The following is a 21,904-nucleotide window of genomic DNA, read 5'->3' on the forward strand; positions in this document are numbered from 1 at the left end:
ATCACTTCTGTTCTGAAGATGTTTAGTCACTATTGTGATGTAAAACTATTAGGAAGAGGCTTGATATGGTAGACACAGTGAAGATGTTTTTATTTGTTTCGGGGAGGGAGAAAGGCTTTGGTGGCACCATTAATATCGTGCAGAATCTTGTGTTGCCAGGGCAGGCAGGGCAATTAATTAGCCCGGGAGGAGTCATACCATGTCCCTGCAACCTTCCTGCTTCTACCAGAATTATGGTGGATTGGTTGTGCTAAATAGCCTGTAGTGTTCAGGGATTTGTACATTAGGTGTGTTTTCGGGGGATGGGTTTGGATGGGTGCTCAGAGGGCTGGTGTGGACTTATTGGGCCAAAGGGCATGTTTCCACACTGTATGGATTCTATGATAGGGATTCTGTGATTCTATGTCTGGGTTGTTAAGGCCAGGGGTCAACTTTCCTGCCTTGTCACTAACTGAGGCCCTTAAGTAGCACATAAGAATCACTGAAGATCCTCATTCCTGCTTATTTTGCAGTGAATCCTGCAGCCAACAAAGCGGCTGATACATGGAAACAAAAAGAGTGCAAGCTGCTTGATCTGGACTGGGGTTGCTTTTGATCAAAGGCAGTCAGTCCTTGATCAAGGCAATGGACATAGGGCAGGATAGTGCCCACTGGGAGCTACCTCTGCCCTTCTGAACTGATTGTGCTTCCCAGGAAACCACCCCCATTCCCCCGGCCCTGAAAATCACTTACTTTGCTTCTATACCCTTGGGCGATGGGCCTGCTCTTCTGACCGCATGCACAATCTCCTCTGTGGCACCAGCAACAGCTCCTAATACATAGGAAATTTACCCCCAGTTTTAGAAGAAGGCTCGCTGGTGTCCTTAGAAATGCCTGATTGGCAAAAGATTTGGTGGGTTTACACTAGAAGTAGCAGCCTGACATTGCTAGCTGTCCAACTGGCAAGCACAATACTCATTTCACCTACTAAGATTGTGTCCATAGTCACTAATTAATCCAGTAGGAAATTCAGGAAGAACCTCTTCACCCAGAGAGTGATGAGCATGTGGGACTTGGTCCCATTAGTAACATTAAAGGGAAATTGTAGAGTAAATATATTTTAAACCCATGAGGGAGAAAGGAGTGTGCTAATAGAATGAGGTGGTATGGTGGGAACAGGCTCACGTGGAGCAATAAACACTGACACGGACCATTTGAGCCAAATCACTTATTTATGTACTGTAAATGCTGTGTAATTCTGTTTTGTCCAGGCAATACTTATAGCCTGGGTTACGCCCTTGCTTCTGTAAGCTATAATGATTGTGCGAGCTTTTCAGACAGAGCAGAAATGAGAAAAAGTAACATTTGTTTTACATAACCTGGTGAAGCATTATACTATGTGCCCTGAATGGTATGATTCTCTCATTGTTATTTGCCACAGCAATCTCATTTTAGTGTGTTGTTATAAAACATTGCTTTTCGTCATTTTCATCATTTCTGCTTAAAGTGATGTAGTCCAATATCATATTACAACTAAGCCTGCAGGATTTGTTCTGGAAACGAGCGATGCAACTCCTCCAAAACTAATGACTTCAAATTTTCAAAGAACTGTGTTCTTTTGGGTCTTGATCCCCAAAACAACATTCAAGCTAAACTGCTGAAAATTACTTTTCACAACCACACCGTGTAACTACAGCAATGTTTTTCTCTAGCAAACACATAAAATTTCAGATAACAAAGTGTGGAGCTGGATGAACGCAGCAGGCCAAGCAGCATCTCAGGAGCACAGAAGCTGATGTTTCGGGCCTAGACCCTTCATCCTTCATCCTTCGATGAAGGGTCTAGGCCCGAAACGTCAGCTTCTGTGCTCCTGAGATGCTGCTTGGCCTGCTGTGTTCATCCAGCTCCACACTTTGTTGTCTTGGATTCTACAGCATCTGCAGTTCCCATTATCACATAAAATTTCAGCATGTTTTGCAATGTCCACCTTGTATGACATGGAATCATAACTGCATAATAAATTAGAATTGATGAACATTAAATTAACTAGCTTGGTGGACAGATAGTGAATTAAATCCCTGCCTGTTGCAAGGTTTGCACAGTCTATAAGCTCGTTATTAAATCCTTGCAAGAAGCAAATGTTTTCCCGATGAAATGGACACAAATGAGCAAGTCTCACACATTTAATTACAAATCCTGATATATCATGGTGATAGAGGTGGGTTTGCAGCATTTTATTTTGCAAACATGAAGGGCTGATAACTCATTACTGCAAGTTGAATGAAGGCGGCAACACATTTTCTGTACAGATTTCTAATTATTCACTCACTATGTTGACATTTGTAGTAAGAATTTAATAAGCCATACTTTCCCTCTGGCTTTGGCTGGTGTGACTATTGCTAGGGTATGGATCCATGAATTCTGGTAGTGCATTGGGTACCTTATCTAAAGTGGCCCTTCTGCCAGTGAGTTTGTGCATTTTTGCAGCATGAATGATTTCATTTTGTCCCTTTTCCAGGCAGCATGTACTGAGGTCAATTGTGCTCCTCTGCTTCTACAGCAATTCAGATCAACTCCAAATACTACCCAGAAATCCTAACAATGTGTATTAAAAAAAGGAATATTTTCCCTATTCTCATCATCCCTTGTTTCCATGCAACTCGCGACAGTTTGAAAGTCTGTATGATGGGTGAAGCTATTGGGTTTTAGAGTCATGGAGTCATAGAGGTAGACAGCATGGAAACAGACCCTTTGGTACAACTTGTCCATGCGGACCGGATATCCTAAATAAATCTAGTCCCATTTTCCAGCATATGGCCCATATTCCCTCTAAACCTTTCCTATTCATATACCCATCCAATACCCATCTTTTAAATGTTGTAATTGTACCAGACTCCACCACTTCCTTTGGCAGCTCATTTCATATTTGCACCACCCTGTTGAAAATGTTGCTCCTTAGGTCCCTTTTAAACCTTTGCCCTCTCACCTTAAACCTATATACCCCCTAGGGTTGGACACCCCTACCCTGGAGAAAAGACCTTGGCTCTTCACCCTATCCATGCTCCTCATGATTTTACAAACCTCTATAAGGTCACCCCTCGGTCTCCGAAGCTCCAGGGAAAATAGCCCCATCCTATTCAGCATCTCCCCATAGCTCAAACCTTCCAACCCCGGCAACATTCTTGGAAGTCTTTTCTGAACCTTTGCAAGTTTCACAACATCCTTCCTGTAGTGTGGAAACCAGAATTGCAAACAATACTCCACAAATGGCTGAAACAATGTCCTGTGCAGCTACAACACGAGCTCCCAACTCCAATGCTCAATGCAGTAGCCAATAAAAGTAAGCATACTAAACACCTTTTTCACTATCCTATCTACCTACATCTCCATTTTCAAGGAACTATGAACCTGCACTCCAAGGTCGCTTTGTTCAGCAACACTTCCCATGACCTTACTATTAAGTGTGTAAGACCTACCTGATGTGCCTTTCCAAAATACAGTACCTCACATTTATTTAAATTCAACTCCACCTGCCACTTCTATTGTTGATATTCTAACAAACGTTGTGGAGAGTAAAATGTTTGGAGGGTTGTTGGAGTTAAACCTACCCATCACAGAGCATTGCTAAAGAAAATCAAGATTTTCGGCTTCCCGAAACGTTGGCTTTCCTACTCTTCTGATGCTGCTTGGCCTGCTGTGTTCATCCAGCTATACACCTTGTTATCTAAGATTTTCGGCTTCAGTTTTGTTCTGTTTCCCCACCACCTTCCTTCCCTTTCGATTTGGCCAGTAGTGTCTTCAGGTTTGGTTTCATCTGGTTGAAATACTGGGCAAGGTGCCTGGTTCAAAATCTTCGGTTTTGATGCCAGTAGCTTAGAAACAAGATAAACATAATGCACATATTCAGAATGGGTGACTGGCAGCTACATGAGTAGACTGATTTCAACTCTTGGAAAGTAATTGAACTATTAATAAAGGAGTAAACTAGAGAATCATCTCTGCCACAACAACAGCCTAATGAATAGCAATCAAGTTCAGACATGGAAGATCTCACCTGCAATTTTGTTGCCTTCTTTGGGAAAGTGAACTGGGAGCTCTGAAAGAAATTTGATAGAATTCCTAATGGGAAATTATTGATTAAGCCCAAAACTGTGGCAATTACAGCTGAAACTTAGGTTTGGATAAGAAACTGCCAGAAGAGAATCAATCACAGCAAGTAGGAAAAATGTAGTATTGAGTGGAGTGTCCAGGTCTAAGCATTGGAACTGGTACTGTTTCTAATTGATGCTGTGACTTGGCTTCTGAATCTCGGTTTTCATTTTTTCCTGGTTACATTTTCAAATACTAAATTTGGAGGGGTGATCGAGAACTTACAGAATAAGTTAATCGAAGTATATGAGGAAGCAGAGCATGATCAAATGTCAAATACATATGGACAAGTATAAAGAATTGCAGACGGAAAAGAAAGAAGGCAACATGGATAGTGTTGAAGTGGCTAAGGCTTAAGGTGGAATGGACCAAGAAGCCTCAGCAGTCTCAATGTGTCCAATCAGGTACAGAGCATCATTCCGCAAGGCCATTGGAATGTTGACTGAGAGAGCCAAACTTTTATTAGAATTCAGAAGTTGATATCATAGAATTATATACAAATTACAGAATAGAAACAGCCCACTTGGCTTATCCGTTCCTGCGTTGCTGTTTAATGCCCACACAGTCAGCAGTCCCTAATCCTGATGTTATTTCTGCAGCCTCCTATCTAATCTATTAGATATTAACATGGTCTCTTTTCTTTCAATTGCCAACTCTATTGTGCATTTAGCTTATAACCTCAGAAACACACCTGAGGTCTTAAGAAAAATAGCTAAATGTTACATGTATCTTGCATTCAATCAAGCATCTGAGGGCACTGCTCAGTCTATAAATCTAACCTGTTTAATGAAACCCGTTTTGTACTTTTGGTTTATTCTGTCTCCATTAAAGTGCTGATTGTTCTGAATTGCAACAGGCCCCATTTCTGAAGTAGATTGTGTATTTATTTAAATGCAGCGGCTAAGACCTGTGCACGGCAAAGAGGAAAATGCACTAGTGGAGTGAGAATAAAGTGTGTTAACTGCTGAACAAATTTCCTTTTAGAGGATGGCTGCTTGTATGAGGTGCCAGAGCTCAGCTGATGAAGAGGAACCCCCATGTAGGTTGTCGCCTCTCAAACAGAAAAGCAGAAGATTGATGAGTAAAAAAAAAATTACAGCATAATGCCTTCAAAAACACCTTTCAGTTTTGTGATCATGATGTCATCTGAACTGGTTAAATAGATGACTAGTAATCATGCCAAGGGATCCATTATTCTGTATATAGTTTTCACCAGTCCTGTTGTGAATTATGGAATTAGGCCACCTAACAGTAAAATTATCATCAGCTGCTGTTGGATAAATAAATATTACCACTGCAATAACACTGCAGCTTTTTGCAGCAGTAATGGCATAAGGAATGGGCCTACGGAAGAATTATATGCCTGGATCTCCTGCACACATTTCAGCATTTATTGATCCAGGAGCTGTAAATCTTTCACTTATGATAGAAAGTCGTTAGTTTAATCCAAGACAAACTTCAATCATAAAATATATATAACTAAGTGACCTCACACTTGAAAGAGATGAAAGGGAGACCGTATGACCCAATGATTTGACTTTACCTCGGCCGTTAGCTAACCTACTGATAAATGCTTGTTTACTTTTAAGTCTGACTTGTGGAATTCATTATAATGTCGCCAATTGAATCACTTGTATAACATGAGCTTCTCAAAAAATGCATGTATACCAAACCCTGCAAAATAATATGGTTATAATTTAATTCTCATAGCTAAAAGTGTAGTTGACCTCCAGTTATTAAATCCATGACATCAATTCTATAAACAACATAAATCTGTTGCTAACATTGAAAGGAGTATATTCAGGCTTTTAAGCATTGCAGTATTAGAATGTTAACAAGGGACCTATTATTTGTGAGAAGTTAACTGATTTTCTATTAAGTTATTTTAGCTGAGGGACAACTTGAAAAGAAACTGTTGGCCATGCACCACTGAGTGGCAGCGATATGCTTCTGTGTTACAATTTACACCTCATTAGGATGCAAAACCAGTATCAGGCATTATGTTAAAGTGGATTTGAGCAACTCCTTCCTGCTTGGTGGAATGACAGTGCTGGAGAAAGGTAATGAAATAGTGGCCAAACTAGCATATACTTTTTGTAAGCTGACATTCACAATTGCATCGAATGACTGACAAGCAAAAGTTCAGTTGAGTAATTATCATAAAGAATAATGTTTAGGGAATGAACATTTTTCTTCACTTATTTTCTGAAGAAGGGTCGAGGCCCAAAATGTCAGCTTTCCTGCTCCTCTGATGCTGCTTGGCCTGCAGTATTCATCCAGCTCTACACCTTGTTATCTCATTTTACTACACTTCCTGCTTTTTATATGGTTTAAGGAGTTATTTGCAGCTAATCCTTATTTCTTCAACTGAACGTGTAATTGTAAGAGGATTTGTGCATGAGGTCACAGTTACCAGCTCTGTTTTGGTGTGCCATGATAATAGGCTGTCCACATGTGCCTGGTGCAGGTTAAATCTCCATGTTGAGATTCATTAGCTGGTCTAAGCCAGATTGGTAGTGAGTACAATAGGTATCCATGTCTCTAGGCTAGTGCATTGATAGATCATGCAGGATTTTCATCCTTGCTCAGTGAGTTGTAGGCAAAGTATGTGATATAGGAAGTACATTGGCTTAGCTGTGATTACCTCTGGAGGAAGCTGCTGAAATGCACAATGTAGGATGAGGTATGAATAACTTGCACGTGTACCTGAGTTTGCTGGCCTCCGGCTTTAGCAAGAATCATCATCTTTGGGAAAGTTAGAAGACAAACAAGAGTGAAGAACAAGATATCAGTGATCCAGATTTACTGTAGACTTGTGTTTTGGTTGTCTGTAATCTTTCTATTGGTAATGCTATGAAATTTCATACTTTTTAAAATTCCCAGAGCTTGCTAACTGAGAAGTACTGAAATTGAAGAGGATGTTATGAATTAGTTGCTTACCTGGATGGGGTTGAATTGAATTGCTGTCAATTCCTATTATTCTCAATCTTGCATTATCGCAAATGAGACTCTCAGGATGTTATTGGACACTGGAATATATGATGAAAGAAGGCTCTGACCATATCATTTGGAAATTAGTCTTATTTTGAACTGGTCAGCGGTAGTATGGAAGTCAACACACAGTGATGAATGAGATGAACTGTAAATGAGTTGAACTTGTGTAGTAATGTATGGCACATGTGGCTTTCTCTGTGGATGCAGTTATGTCATTTTGCAGACTTTTTCATTCATCCACATTGTGCTCAACTTACAATGTAAAGGTTAGAAATAAAATGTTCATGTATGCTTTCCTCTAAGTGACAGTTAGACTTGGTCTCTCATCCGTCACCTTGGCATTTTAAATTGCCAGCCAAGTCATTTTTTATGGTCTCCAGAAATGATCTTGAGGTTCAAACAGCTTTAACTTCTGGTTTGACTTATTTTGACATTAGAGTCAGAATTTCAAGAAGAGATTTTAAAATGTGAAATACATTTTAAGTCTGAAGGATTTGTTGTGGCATTTGCACTCTAGTAGTTTATTTTCTGACAAAGTTAAAAATAAGTATACATTTCTTGAATAGTTGGGGTACCGTCACCCCAAGGGCAGCAACTCAAACAGGTGTGGTTCCACACACAGTAGTGGTGTCCTGGTATTTCATTCACAAAGCCTTTATTTCCTTTGTGTGAGACCATGCAGTAATTGTTGACAAGTATTTTGATTGTGAGTGGCTACGTTGCTAATTTCAATGCCAATGCCACCGCCACCTTGTTTCGATCCTGGTCAAGGTTAGCTAGCTCACCTCCAGTTAGAATTAAAACTGAGAATCCCTCTACTTTGTATTATTTGGTACTACTTTACTCAATGTATTTATTAGCTGAGCCATTGCTACATCTTTGTAATTTCTAGCACCTTTGCTAGAAGTATGGGAGTGTTCACACACAGAACTGCAGTAAATAATATGATTACACATTTAGCCCTGTTCCATGAGGCTATTCTATACTGACAGAATGCTGTCAGGTTCAGGTATGTGGTGATACCACAGTCACCAGCACCTTAATAACAGAGAAAAATCAAAATCAATGCTTTTAATGCTTAGGAACTGACTTTTCCGCATTCCCACTCACAGGAAGCAGCAACAAAATGGACTCCTCGACCATTGACCTTTCTGGATTGCTGCCATTCTGATAAGGTGGCTTGGCAGTGCTGGGTATCAGCACTCTCCCCTTGAGTTTCATTCCAGACTGTCAATTTCAACATCAATGTAAAAGTGCCTCTAGTCACCAGTTGGCCTTTCATATCCCTTCCACTGACTGAGACGATACAAGTTTACAAAAGTGTCTTGTATTTATAAAATCATCAATTGACCGTGCACTAAAAGGCTTTCCCTGTTTCACAGTGCCCTAGCACACTGCAAGAAGAGACAAACTTTTTGACAATAGTCTCAGCCATTTTGAAGATTAGCTGACCTATGACTGCTTTTCACCCTTTATTTTTGTTTTACTTCTGATTTTGTTTTTCATGCATTTGTTCCACATTGCATGTTGCTGGAATCTGAGAACACAGTTAAAGAACAAAAGGTACTATGTTACAAAACTGACATTGTTGCAAAGAAAACAGTATTACAGTTTTCAGGTTAACCTCCACTGTCATTCTCTATAGGAAGCAAAGCTCTGCCAATTTCTCAATTCTTGACTCTCTCTTGGTTTTCAAGTTTTTTATGTTTATCAACCAATTTCTTTTTTGCCTACATTTGTTGTGTGTCTTACTCCTGATATGTGTTAAAGTAGTAAGTTGCAGAGTCACTTGCATTTATGAAAGGAGCATTACCCAACAACTTTTGTTTTTAATATAGAGAAGCACCCTGAAGGGCCACATCATGACCAACACCCTGTTTGCTTATGTCTAATTGAAAAATAATATTTCCCCTATGCTTGAGTTGATAAAGGCAGCCTCAAGAAAGGAGTACAGATTAGAAAATTCTCAGTTCAGTTGGTATCCTTGACTGAAGCTGTTAATTCACCCTGTATTTTGGAAAATGTTGCCTCAAACTTTGGCTTTATGCAGTGTAAAAACTGCTATCCACTAGGGAAATAAATCACATAGGGAAAATGAAAGGACAATACATAGAGGAATATTTTGTTAAACAAACAAAATGCTACAGAAACTTTGCAGGTCTGACAGCATCTATGGAGAGGTAAACAGAGTTAATGTTTTGAATCTGATGTGACTGAGTTTTTGAGTCTGACTTTCTCTTTTCTAAATAGAACATAGAACATTACAGCGCAGTACAGGCCCTTCGGCCCTTGATGTTGCACTAACCTGTGAAACCAATCTGAAGCTCTCTAACCTACACTATTCCATTATCATCTATATGATCCATATATCCTTACAGGAATAGTGCCAGATGACTGGAGGAGAGCAAATGTGGTTCCCCTGTTCAAGAAGTGGAGTAGAGACAACCCTGGTAATTATAGACCAGTGAGCCTTACCTCAGTTGTTGGTAAAGTGTTGTAAAAGGTTATAAGGGATAGGATTTCTAATCATCTAGAAAAGAATAAATTGATTAGGGATAGTAAGAACGGTTTTGTGAAGGGAAGGTCGTGCCTCACAAACCTTATTGAGTTCTTTGAGAAGGTGACCAAACAGGTAGATGAGAGTAAACCGGTTGATGTGGTATATATGGATTTCAGCAAGGCGTTCGATAAGGTTCCCCACAGTAGGCTATTGTACAAAATGCGGAAGAATGGAATTGTGGGAGATATAGCAGTTTGGATCAGAAATTGGCTTGCTGAAAGAAGGCAGAGCGTGGTAGTTGATGGGAAATGTTCATCCTGGAGACCAGTTACTGGTGGTGTACCGCAAGGGTCGGTGTTGGGTCCACTGCTATTTGTCATTTTTGTAAATGACCTGGATGAGGGCGTAGAAGGATGGGTTAATAAATTTGCAGACGACACTAAGGTCAGTGGAGTTGTGGATAGTGACGGAGGATGCTGTAGGTTGCAGAGAGACATAGATAAGCTGCAGAGCTGGGCTGAGAGGTGGAAAATGGAGTTTAATGCAGACAAGTGTGAGGTGATGCACTTTGGTAGGAGTAACTGGAAGGCAAAGTACTGGGCTAATAGTAAGATTCTTAGTCGTGTAGATGGGCAGAGAGATCTCGGTGTCCATGTACACAGATCCTTGAAAGTTGCCACCCAGGTTGACAGAGCTGTTAAGAAGGCATACAGTGTTTTAGCTTTTATTAATAGAGGGATCGAGTTCCGGAACCAAGAGGTTATGGTGAAGCTGTACAAAACTCTGGTGCACCCGCACTTGGAGTATTGTGTACAGTTCTGGTCACTGCATTATGAGAAGGATGTGGAAGCTTTAGAAAGGGTGCAGAGGAGATTTACTAGGATGTTGCCTGGTATGGAGGGAAGGTCTTACGAGGAAAGGCTGAGGGACTTGAGGCTGTTTTCATTCGAGAGAAGAAGGTTGAGAGGTGACTTAATTGAAACATATAAAATAATCAGAGGGTTAGACAGGGTGGATAGGGAGAGCCTTTTTCCTAGGATGGTGACGGCGAGCACGAGGGGCCATAGCTTTAAATTGAGGGGTGCAAGATATAGGACAGATGTGAGAGGTAGTTTCTTTACTCAGAGAGTAGTAAGGGAATGGAACGCTTTGCCTGCAACGGTAGTGGATTCGCCAACTTTAGGTACATTTAAGTCGTCATTGGACAAGCATATGGACGTACATGGAATAGTGTAGGTTAGATGGGCTTCAGATCGGTATGACAGGTCGGCACAACATTGCGGGCCGAAGGGCCTGTACTGTGCTGTAATGTTCTATGTTCTATATGTTTATCCAATGACCATTTAAATGCCCTTAAAGTCAGCGAGTCTACTACTGTTGCAGGCACGGCATACCATGCCCTTACTACTCTCTGAGTAAAGAACCTATCTCTGACATTTGTCCTATATCTATCACCCTCAATTTAAATCTATATCCCCTCGAGCTGGCCATCACCATCTGAGGAAAAAGGCTTTCATTGTCTACCCTATCTAATCCTCTGATCATCTTGTATGTCTCTATTAAGTTGCCTCTTAACCTTCTCTCTAATGAAAACAGCCTCAAGTCCCTCATCCTTTCCTCATAAGACCTTCCCTCCATACCAGGCAACATCCTGGTAAATCTCCTCTGCACCCTTTCCAATGCTTCCACATCCTTCCTATAATGCGGCGACCAGAACTGTACACAATAGTCCAAGTGCAGCTGCTCCAGAGTTTTTTACAGCTGCGACATGACCTCAAGGCTTCGAAACTCAATCTCTCTACCAACAAAACTAACACACCGTGCGCCTCAACAACCCTATCAATCTGTGTGGCAACTTTCAGGGATCTATGTACATGGGCACCGAGATCCCACTGCTTATCCACGCTACCAGGAATCTTACCATCAGCCCAGTACTTTGCCTTCCTGTTACTCCTATCAAAGTGCACCACCTCACACTTGTCCACATTAAACTCCATTTGCCACCTCTCAGCCCAGTTCTGCAGCTTATCTAAGTCCCTCTGTCACCTGCAATATCCATCTGCACTATCCACAACTCTACCGACTTTAGTGTCGAAATGTTATAAATGCATTCATTTATTTTCCTCACATTAACTTGCACATTGTTGAGTTGATTTGTTTCTCAGCTGAACCAAAGACAGAATCTGGTTTAATTTTAAGTCCCTGGTGAACAGAATGATCGACTCTGTATGCAATAAGATTTTATTTATTGAAAGTTTCAGGAAGAATATTCATCTCGCTCAATGGAGCACTAACTGCAGAGTTGAAAGAATCTTTTTTATTGAATTAGTTTAAGTATTAGTTGGTGACATTATGACTACAGAAGAGCAGGAGGTGGTCCATATAATGGCACTATTATCTTGCATTGTGGTTTCTTGTACTGGTTTTGACAACAAGCTTGTAAGTTAAAAGCTTTTTTTTGGTGGCATTGAAAACTCCCTGTAAAAATAATTACCCTTGCAGTAAAAATGCTGCTTTCTGATGGGGCACTGGTTGGCATTTATTCTGGCTGTGACTGCTCTGAGCAGTTGACCACCTGCAAAGGTGTTTCTGTAGCCCTGTGCCTTCCCAGCCATTGGCGGTTAAGACTTCAATCACAAATTGTTCATTTTTATAAACATCACTTTGCAATCTACCACATTATATAAAGGCTGTAATAAAACTGCTGTTTGAAAATAGAAATTGCATGTGAAAGGAATATTTATCAGGAATTTATGGTTTGTATATTTGTTCTTTTCTGGAAGTATATTGGAATGTTTTTATTTAAACAAATTTAGTGAGATCAGTAGAACTAACCTCCGTGCTGTTGCTTCTTTGTATAAGAGGACAGTATGAACAGCAGTGCAACTGAAGCATCGTGGAGCTAATGTGAAATGTAATTATGGGTCTCTCTCTCGCTCCATTGATAATTCATTTGCTTTGAATGGTCTCTTTCAGGAACTCCTAAATGCTGGTTCTTCCAGTGAGCACGTCAGCTGCAGCTCAGTTGACAGCCCCGAGTAATACAATTGTAGATTCAAGTCCCACTGCAGAATTGTGCACAAAAATCAAGGTTGACACTAGAAATGTAGTAGTTAGCAAGCACTCAGTAAGACACTCGGTGCCAGACATGCTGTCTTTTGGAAGAGACATTCAAACGAGGCCCCATCTGCTATCTCTGATAAATGTTGAACAAGGATCAAAATAAATTTTCTTTTTTGAGGGCTCCTCTTGACATTTCCTTGATTGCTTTGGTCCAGGAGCTGGAAGGTGAGATGAGAATGGGTAGCTGTTTTTATTTTCCGACGGGTGCTGACATAATAAGCTGAATGGCCTCTTTCTCTGCCGAGGAGGCAGTAAGAACTGCAAATGCTGCAAGTCAGAGTCAATACAGTGTGGAGTTCTGATGAAGAGTCCTGACTCGAAACAACAACTTTCCTGCTCCTCTGATACTGCCTGACCTGCTGTGTTTCTCCAGCTCCACACTGTGTCGATGACCACTTTCTATGCTGTAGCTTTTATATGGTTCTAGGTCCCTATAGCTACTTTTTGATTTTCACGAACTGTGTTTTGGACTTTAGGTATGATTTTGTAATTATTATTAACTCATTTGTTATGCGATGGTGATGTTGACTCACTCACACACACGCATACATACATACATATACACATGCACTTTCTCTGTCTCTCTCTCTCTCATACACACTCTCTCTCTCAATGAATAAGGGCATAATTCATTTCCTACAAGGTACCAGGCGTACGTTGACAAACAGTTTCCTCAACTCCTTCTCTAAAGCCCCTGCCTTTCATGTTAAAAATTATGCCTCCCTTGTTATGAACGCTTCACCTCAGGGGAGCAGCTGCTTCCCTCCACCCTGTCCATGTCCCTGATAATCTCACACACTTCCATCAGGCCCTCAGCTATCCATCCACTCTTCTAACTGGCCAACCACAATAACCCCCACCTGCATCACCAGCTTCAAAGTTTCTCCATCCTAATCTGTCATGTTCTGACTCAATTATCTGCTAGGCTCTTCCCACTGACCAATTATAATAACCCCATAACTGCATCCACCTATCCCAGTTACACTCCCTCAAGCTTTACACCCCCTCCCCCCATTTATTTCTGGGCTCCTCTGCCCAGCCCTGGTGAAGCGTTTCGGCGTGAAATGTTGACTTTCCTGCTCCTCAGATGCTGTCTGACCTGCTGTGCTTTTTCAGTTCCACATTTATTAAGTCTAGTTTCCGGCATCTGCAGTCCTTACTATCTTCAGTCAGGTCCCCTGTTAGCCTTTTCTGCTCTTAGCCTTTCTTCATAGCTAAACTGCTGTGTCCCAGGCAACATCCTGGTGAATCTCAGAGAAAGTAAAAACTGCAGATGCTGGAGTTAGAGATAACACAGTGTGGATCTGGAGAAACGCAGCAGGACAAGCAGCATCAGAGGAGCAGGAAAGCTGACATTTCGGGTTGCGACCCTTCTTCAGAAATGGGCCCATTTCTGAAGAAGGGTCCCGACCTGAAATGTCAGCTTCACAATGCAGTCACTTCCTTCCTGTAGTTCAGAGACCAGAACTATACACAGCACTCCAGCTGTGGCCTAACCAAAGTCCAGTACAGATCCAACATAACCTCCCTGCTCTTGTAAGCCATACCATAACTGATAAAGAAAAGCATTCTGTATGCCTTCTTAGATAACAAGGTGTAGAGCTGGATGAACACAACAGGCCCAGCAGCATCATAGGAGCAGGAAAGCTGATGTTTGATGAAGAAGGGTCTAAACCCGAAAAATCAGTTTTCCAGCTCCTATGATGCCTCTTGGCCTGCTGTGTTCATCTAGCTCTCCATCTGGTTATCTCAGATTCTCCAGCATCTGCAGTTCCTACTATCTCTGTATGCCTTCCTAATTGTCCTATTAATCAGTGTTGCCGCCATTAGGAATCTGTGGACAAGCACCCAAGATCTCTTTGGTCCTTTGAACTACCCAGTGTCCTGCCATTTATTAAGCATTCCCATGTCTTGTTACTTCTTCCAAAGATCATCACCTCACACTTATCAATGTTAAATTCCATGCACCACAGATCAGCCCATCTGACAAATCTTTATACTCACCTGGAGCCTAAGATCTTCTTCCTCACTGGCAACTACCCGGCCAATCTTTGTATCATCCGCAAACTTACTTATCATCCGCCCCAGATTTTCTTCTATATCATACATATATGTGGCAAATAATTTCCGGACCCAGCACTGTCTCCATGGTACACTGCTGGACACCAGCATCCAGTCACACAAACAGCCTTCTGCCATCACTCTACCTGCTACCACTAAGAGGGTTTGCTGTCCTCCATGCTCTTGGCATCACCCCTTGACCAGAAAGGAATTCAAATTTTGGCTCAAAGCCCCTGTAATTGCTTCCCTTGACTTTCACAGCAGCTTTGGATAGAACCCAAAGATGTGATGGTTTGTCAACTGGTATGCTTGCCAAAGCCTCCATTGCCAAACTGCTGAAGAACTTCACAGTCCATCTTTCTGAGTTCTGTATTTGGATCTTCCTTCTCTAAAGTGAAGACAGATGTGAGGTACTCGTTTAACATCCTACGTGTTCTCTGGCTACTCGCACAGATTGATCACTTAGAGTCATAGAATCTCTACAATATGAAAGCAGGCAATTCAGCCCATCAGGTACCTACCAACCCCATGAACAGCATCCCACCTAGACTCATCTACTCCTGCGTTTTCCATGGCAAATCCACCCAGCCTGCACATCCCTGGGTGCTATGGGGCAATTTAGCGTGGCCTATCCACCTAAACCTTACATCTTGGGACTGTGGGAGAAAATGGGAGCACCTGGAGGAAACCCACACAGACATGGGGAGAATGTGCAAACTGCACACAGACAGCCATCCAAGGGTGGAGTCAAAACCAGGTCCCTAGCACTGTGAGGCAGCAGTGCTAACCACGGAGTGACCTTGCCACCCTGTCCCGCACTTGGTCCTCAAAGGATCCAAGTCTTTCACTGATTATCATCTTACCCTTGATATAGAATATCTTGGTTCTCCCTAATCTTCCCCATGATGAAGCTAGTGCTGGAGCCCGGGCAGTGCATTTAGCCACCATAGCTAGCTTCCCCCATGGTGTAGGGCATTATTGACTGTATGTATGTTGCATTGAGAATGCCATGTTGTAACACAACTGAGTTTATCATTAATAAAAAGCTTTATTCCATCAATGTACAAATCTTTGGAAGCTACTATGATGTCTTTTTCCTTGACAACTCTCATATTCCAGCTTCATTTCAAAGACTGGATGCTTTGCCAACTTGATTACTGGGGACAAGGGCACCCCTCTGTAACCACGACTAATGAATCAGTTACACCCCCTCTGACTGAGGCCAACCTCAATTACAATACAGTCCTTTCTTTCACCAGGGTTATGGTAGAGCAGACAATGGGCCTCCTGAAGATGAGGTTTCAATGTTTAGATTGATCTGAGTGAGGGGTGGGTGGTGGCCTTGTAGTAGATAGTCCACACACAGTGTGCTGCATAATCCTTGTGTGTCATGTTCTGGTACAAATGGAACAGGCACAGTGGGAATGTTATGGATGCTGAAGACCTGGGAGAAGGGCAGTAGTCTTTTGTGGAGGAAGATGAGGACATTGATCAGTAGGTACATCACATTCACCCTGATAGAACAGTGCAATGTCAGGCAGAACATGCTAGGCAGGACTTAATTGACACCCACATCTAATAGATCAGGTTTGGATGAGGTGATCATTCAGTGACTGTATGTTTATTGTTACTTGAAAGGCAAGCAGTGCCTGTTTATTCCCAGAAATAAATACAACTTTTCTTGTTTGTTTTTTCTTCACTTGTTGTGTGTTCTGTGAAAAGTTAACGTCTTCAACTGACTGAAGACTTTCCAACACGTGACACGGACATATTGAATAATGACTAGCGATAACAAGATGTAGAGCTGGATGAGCACAGCAGGCCAGGCAGCATCAGAGGAGCAGGAGAGCTGACATTTCAGGTCTGGACCCTTCATCAGAAAAATAATGACAAGATATCATTGCTACCCTTGGTGTAAGAGAATGCACAGCACTTCTTCAGACAGGATTCTAACAATGCTATGGCACTAAGATTAGGCAGCCGGTGTAGTTTCATTTTTCTAGCTGCAATTATAGTAAATCAGTTGAGTGATGTGAGTGTAATGTACCAATGCTTTTACAAATGTCAACTTATGTTTCCAATGAGGTGACACCTATGCTCCGTATGTTCTCTCAGAAGCTGTTCTTTCTTGTTTGCCTCTACCTACAAATTCTGTGAAGGCCTATCTATGGCTGGCAGCAATTGAGATGGTGCACAGCTAGACTTTAAATTTGCCACCAATGGCAGAAATCTCCAAAGATCCTGCAATGTCAAGTAATTCTGCTGCTGATCAGCACCAATTGTATGAACGTGGCACTATACAGGTGTGGTATTTACACATTGGGATGAGACCCTGAAATTAACAGTTACATCTTTTGAAATTCACCAAACTGCATGATAAGTGTTTAAAATGTAGCTTATTTATTTCAATCAGATTGGTTTTGTTTTGTTTCTGTAATGTGACAAGGAACAAAGTACGGTCGCAAACAAAAACAAAAAATGCGATGCTGAAAACTTTTTTTTTCCTGCTCTTTCCCTTCTCTTCCATACCATTCTTAAACAGATTGTGCTGCAGTATTCTGGAGTCTCTGTTCATGCTTGATGGGCATCATTTCCATTTAAGTGATGTGCTGATCATTAGGAATTAGGGAATCAGACCACTGAAAGGTAATGAGAAATTTAGTGCTTTCTTGTCTGATTAATGTTGCAGTCTTAATTCTAGTATATAGGCAAATAATCTCAAGGGCTCAGTGAAGAATGTATTTTTTACTCATAACATGAAAAAACCAGTGTGGCTCAATACTGTAGGATTACAGATATGCATTTGGGCTTTCTATTAGAAAGCCAGGCTCTCAAGTTTCAGATCAGTGGACATTTCCTCTTTGTCCTCCAGAGGACATAGATTCAAATCCTACTTTCAAATTACACTTTAGTTTCATCGGTAGCTTGCTGGAGACATCCTTATGAAAATGTTTCATTTTCCTGATAGTTTGACTTGATGAAATTATTAGGGTTATGCAGGTTTCAGTTGTTTCCAGTTTTTATTCAGTAAGATTTTGTGTTTGTCAAGGTGAGGAGCTTAAATGGAACGTTTCAAACTGTTGACTTGCTTAGGACTCACATTTAGCATTGCTGTTTTGGGTTGAGAGAGCCAGTCAGTGATGCTTTATTAATTTTGGTTCAACTAAGCTCATTTTTAGAATGGTTTTTATATTTTGTATTACAGTGCTGTGCTAATAATGCGAGTAGCTACTGACACACAGGACATGCATAACCAATGGCAACAATAAAATAACAGTACCAGTTTGGTCTTTTTGGCCACTAGTCAGTGAATCTAATGGCGTACTTTAGCCTTGCCTGTTGCATGAGATCTGTTGCAGAACTGATAGCACTTCAGCAGTAAATTAATTCTGCTGCCTCATTGCAGCCTTTCTACTTCCCACAGCATGCTTCCATTCTTGATACTGTGCAGTTTCATATGATGGACTTGTGCCCATGTTCATTTTAATCGAGAGAGAGAGAGACAGTGTTTGCAAGAGTGAAGCTGGTGGCAAACACACACTTCTTTTGGTGTGAGCTGTACTTATAAACATAAATCATCAACCTGTCTTGTTCTGGCAGCCGCAGTGATGCACTTTTTTGTGGGCTTTGTGAGCTGCAGCTGGATTTAACAAAACTGCTGATGGTTCACTAATTTAGTGCAGTTCTGTTAATTTGCATGGCATCGTTGGCTCAAAATCATTCTAAACAGTGTCATTCTAATTACAGGCTCCAGGTTTTTATGTCTGTAAAAAAACACGCTGCCTTTAAAAAATGAAAATCTCGTTACACCCAGTGTCAACTCCACAAGTGTCACAAATTGCCATTGCAATTTGGGTAAAGGGAACATGGTGCAATACTTTCCAAGCAAAAACCTCTTCACTGCCTTCATTTGGCCATCTTTGGCTTGGAAGACCAATGCCAGATACAGAACAAAAAACAAATTTGTGTTTCAATTGTAGTGATTATAACGAGATCAGCCAGTTGGACATCATAGAATATGAGTTCCCTGATTGGGGCCTGTTAATCTGGTCCAATCAGGGAGCCCTGCCTGAGAGATACAGGAGAATCAGAGGTTCTGTTCACTCTGAGAGCTGGCTTTGAGGGAGTTGGATCGATGCCAAGGACTCCCCATGTGTAAATAAAGGGTGACATGGTGATGAGATACCAGCCTCTGTAGAATTATTTCATCAAGAACCAGATAAGAGGAAATAAATGCATTTCAACAGTACCTTTCATTGCCAGGATGCCTCAAAACACCTTACTGAGCATTTTTATAAGTAAAGTCGCCATACTCTTAATGGGCCAAAGGGCTGCTGTTTTATTAGAGAGAGATTGCTGCTGGTGGTGTCACCACACCTTCAGGTGAGGGGAACAGTTGAGAAGGAGAGTTCTTCAGGGTAAATTCAGCCAGTGGGAATTGAATCCATATTGTTGGTGTTACTCGGCATTGTAAACCTGCCATCCAGCCAACTGAGCTAACCAATCTCTGTGTTGGAACATGGTAGCTAATGCATATAAATAGCAATATGATAATGTTCACAAAATCTCTTTTTTGAGATATTGATTAACGAATAAATATTGGCAGAGTTACAGTGGGTCACACCCCTATACCTTTTTCTCACAATAGTGCTATATATATCCGTCTTCAAGAGTCTAAGTTTAACTTCTCGTCCAAAAGAATGAGCCATTGACAAATCTGCACTTATTCAGTACTGATCCAAAGCTTTTGAGAAGATTTGTACTGAGGTTATGGATGAAGTTGTAGACTTGCTCACCAAGCTGGTGTGTTTGATTGCAGACATTTCGTCACCCTGCTAGGTAATATCATCAGTGCACCTTGGTTAAGTATTGGTGCTCTGTCCCGCTTGTCATTTGTATGTCTTGATTCGCTCAGCACGTAACCGAAAACAGCGTGGCACTTCCTCAGTCATAATTCTCCAAAAGTGCGAGCTTGCTCAGTCCTGACCCTTTGACAGTTCAGCACGCCCTCAGTACTGCTCCTGTGATAGTAGAGCACTCCCTTAGCGCTGACCTACCAAAAGTGTGGTGGGCTCTCAGCACTGACCCTCCAAAAGCACAGCACTCCCTTAGCACTGACCCTCTGACAGTGCAGTGCTTCCTCAGCGCAGCACTCCCTCAGCACTGATCCTCTTACAGTGCAGCACTCCCTCAGCTCTGAACCTGTGACAGTGCAGTGCTTCCTCAGCACTGAACTTCCAACGGTGCAGCACGCCCTCAGCACTAACCCTATGACAGGGCGGCACTTCCTTAGCGCTCACTCTCTGACAGTTCAGTGCTCCTTCAGCACTGGTTTTCTGACTGTGGGGTGCTCCCCCAGCGTTGACCCTCCGACTGAACTGCAGAACTGAGAAGGGGAGTGTTCTGACTGAGAGTCACATTGTTCTCCTTTCCCAGCCTAACACTTCCAACACTAATTGTAATTGCTTTGCTAAATCAATTTAATTTTTTAAAGACATAATGGAATAAACTGTGCAGCAAAAAAGCACACAAGCATTGTTAATCTGAGTAGAAAAATAAATGTGTAATATTTTATGTTGCATAGCTGGTTGATTCCTAATATTGCTATAAAATTACAGAAAATGTAGTAAAATGTGGTCATACATGATAATGAATTCCTTAAAACATCACTGGCCTTTACATTTATTTCCCTTGTTGTAACAGTTGTTAATTAAATTGCAAGATGTAATTGAGGCTATTTGTGGCTATGTAGATATGGATCTGAGGTTAGAAACATAGCAGTACCTGTTGTTGGGAATAGAATACTTTTTCGGTCTGTTTTGTACATAGTTTGTGGGAAATTACTTTGTGGGAATCTTTTCGCATTTTTCTGAAGTTAATGACTGAATCAGAGGGTAACAAGTGACCTCTAGCGCCTTGCCCAAATGATTTTTTGAGGCTCTTTGACCCCACTAGGCATTAGTGTGAAAACTGATGCTGTCCTCACCTGAAGGGCAGAGATGAATATAACAGCTGTCCTCAAAATTAGGTGAGGGAGTGAAAGAGTAAGACACTTACAGCTTGCAGTTTTGTTGGTAACTATGCTTTAAACATTTATCATCTCTTTGGCCTGATTTAAGATCCAGTTTCACTCCCATGGTATATTTATCATGCTGTTTACCAGCAAGTATCATTCTAGGAAATGCTTTGAATCTACTACTTTTCTTTCCTCATGTTTCCTTCCGGAATTGCAGCCCTCACCTGCTTGTGGTGCATTGGGTTGGCACACTGGGACATTCAGATATGGATCAACTTATGATGGGTTTGATGTTACCTGTCTCCACCCTTGATTTTTACCTTACCTCAAATGTGTGGCTGTGAGAGGGAAGGCCAAGCCAAAACAGCAAATAAGTCAAAGCTTTCTGATCGCAAATTAAGGAAAATGACCAAATATGAAGCGGGATATGATACGTTAAAGAATGCACATGAACAGCTTAGCACAGTGGAAGAGATGGCAGATACAGGAAAATGCCAAATAATAAATTCTGAGAAAGAAATCTGTGAAAGAAAGTTCAATTCTGAAACAATGAGAGGATGAATCTCCATAAACATTTCCTTATTTCTCTGCGGGAAAAAAAGTCTATTGGTGTGGGGAAGGGTCCCTAGAAACACATTGTAAACAGTATCAACTAACTGATCCTCAGGAGAATCCTCAGATGGGGAAATTAAATACTATTGTTGCACCAGATGAGGCAGCACCACAAGATCTGTGAGAAGAGTACAGCAAAGGCTCCTTTAGATTTAACCCTGAATGGAAAGTTATAGCAATGACAAAAGCAGGAGCAGATATTTGGACAGAATTTTTCTTCTACTTGAGATTCCGATTCATGTAACACACTAGGACATATGATTACTGAAATTATTTCCTTAGAGGTAGATTATCCAACATGCCAGGTACACAAAAAAGAAATATCTTGAGCAACAATTGCTTATTTTCGGCTGTCTAGTAACTCAGATGACTGGCTACATCCCAGTGATACCACAATCCTGTTGCTGGTTGGTGGAAGTTATTTAAATTTGCCACAATTAGCACTTCTTTCTTGAAAGGAATCATTGAAC

General features: G+C 41.3%; 2 protein-coding genes across 13 annotated transcripts in view; one reads left to right on the forward strand and one right to left on the reverse strand.

Moving 5' to 3' along the window:
* The window catches only part of LOC125449368 (macro domain-containing protein CT2219-like), a 987,510-nt gene that overhangs the window by 181,189 nt on the left and 784,417 nt on the right, over nucleotides 1-21,904 (forward strand). The gene's annotated exons all lie outside the window — the stretch shown is intronic.
* The window catches only part of LOC125449455 (leucine-rich repeat transmembrane protein FLRT1-like), a 188,085-nt gene that overhangs the window by 83,809 nt on the left and 82,372 nt on the right, over nucleotides 1-21,904 (reverse strand). For 2 of the 6 annotated variants that reach the window (XM_059641682.1, XM_059641681.1), the window contains one exon: nucleotides 3,588-3,851. The exons of the other annotated variants lie outside the window; for them this stretch is intronic. The gene's annotated coding sequence lies outside the window, so the exon portion shown is untranslated. The remainder of the gene's footprint in view (nucleotides 1-3,587; nucleotides 3,852-21,904) is intronic. 6 annotated transcript variants of the gene reach the window in all.

The sequence above is a fragment of the Stegostoma tigrinum genome, chromosome 42, assembly GCF_030684315.1.
Source record: "Stegostoma tigrinum isolate sSteTig4 chromosome 42, sSteTig4.hap1, whole genome shotgun sequence".
Lineage (NCBI taxonomy): Eukaryota > Metazoa > Chordata > Chondrichthyes > Orectolobiformes > Stegostomatidae > Stegostoma > Stegostoma tigrinum.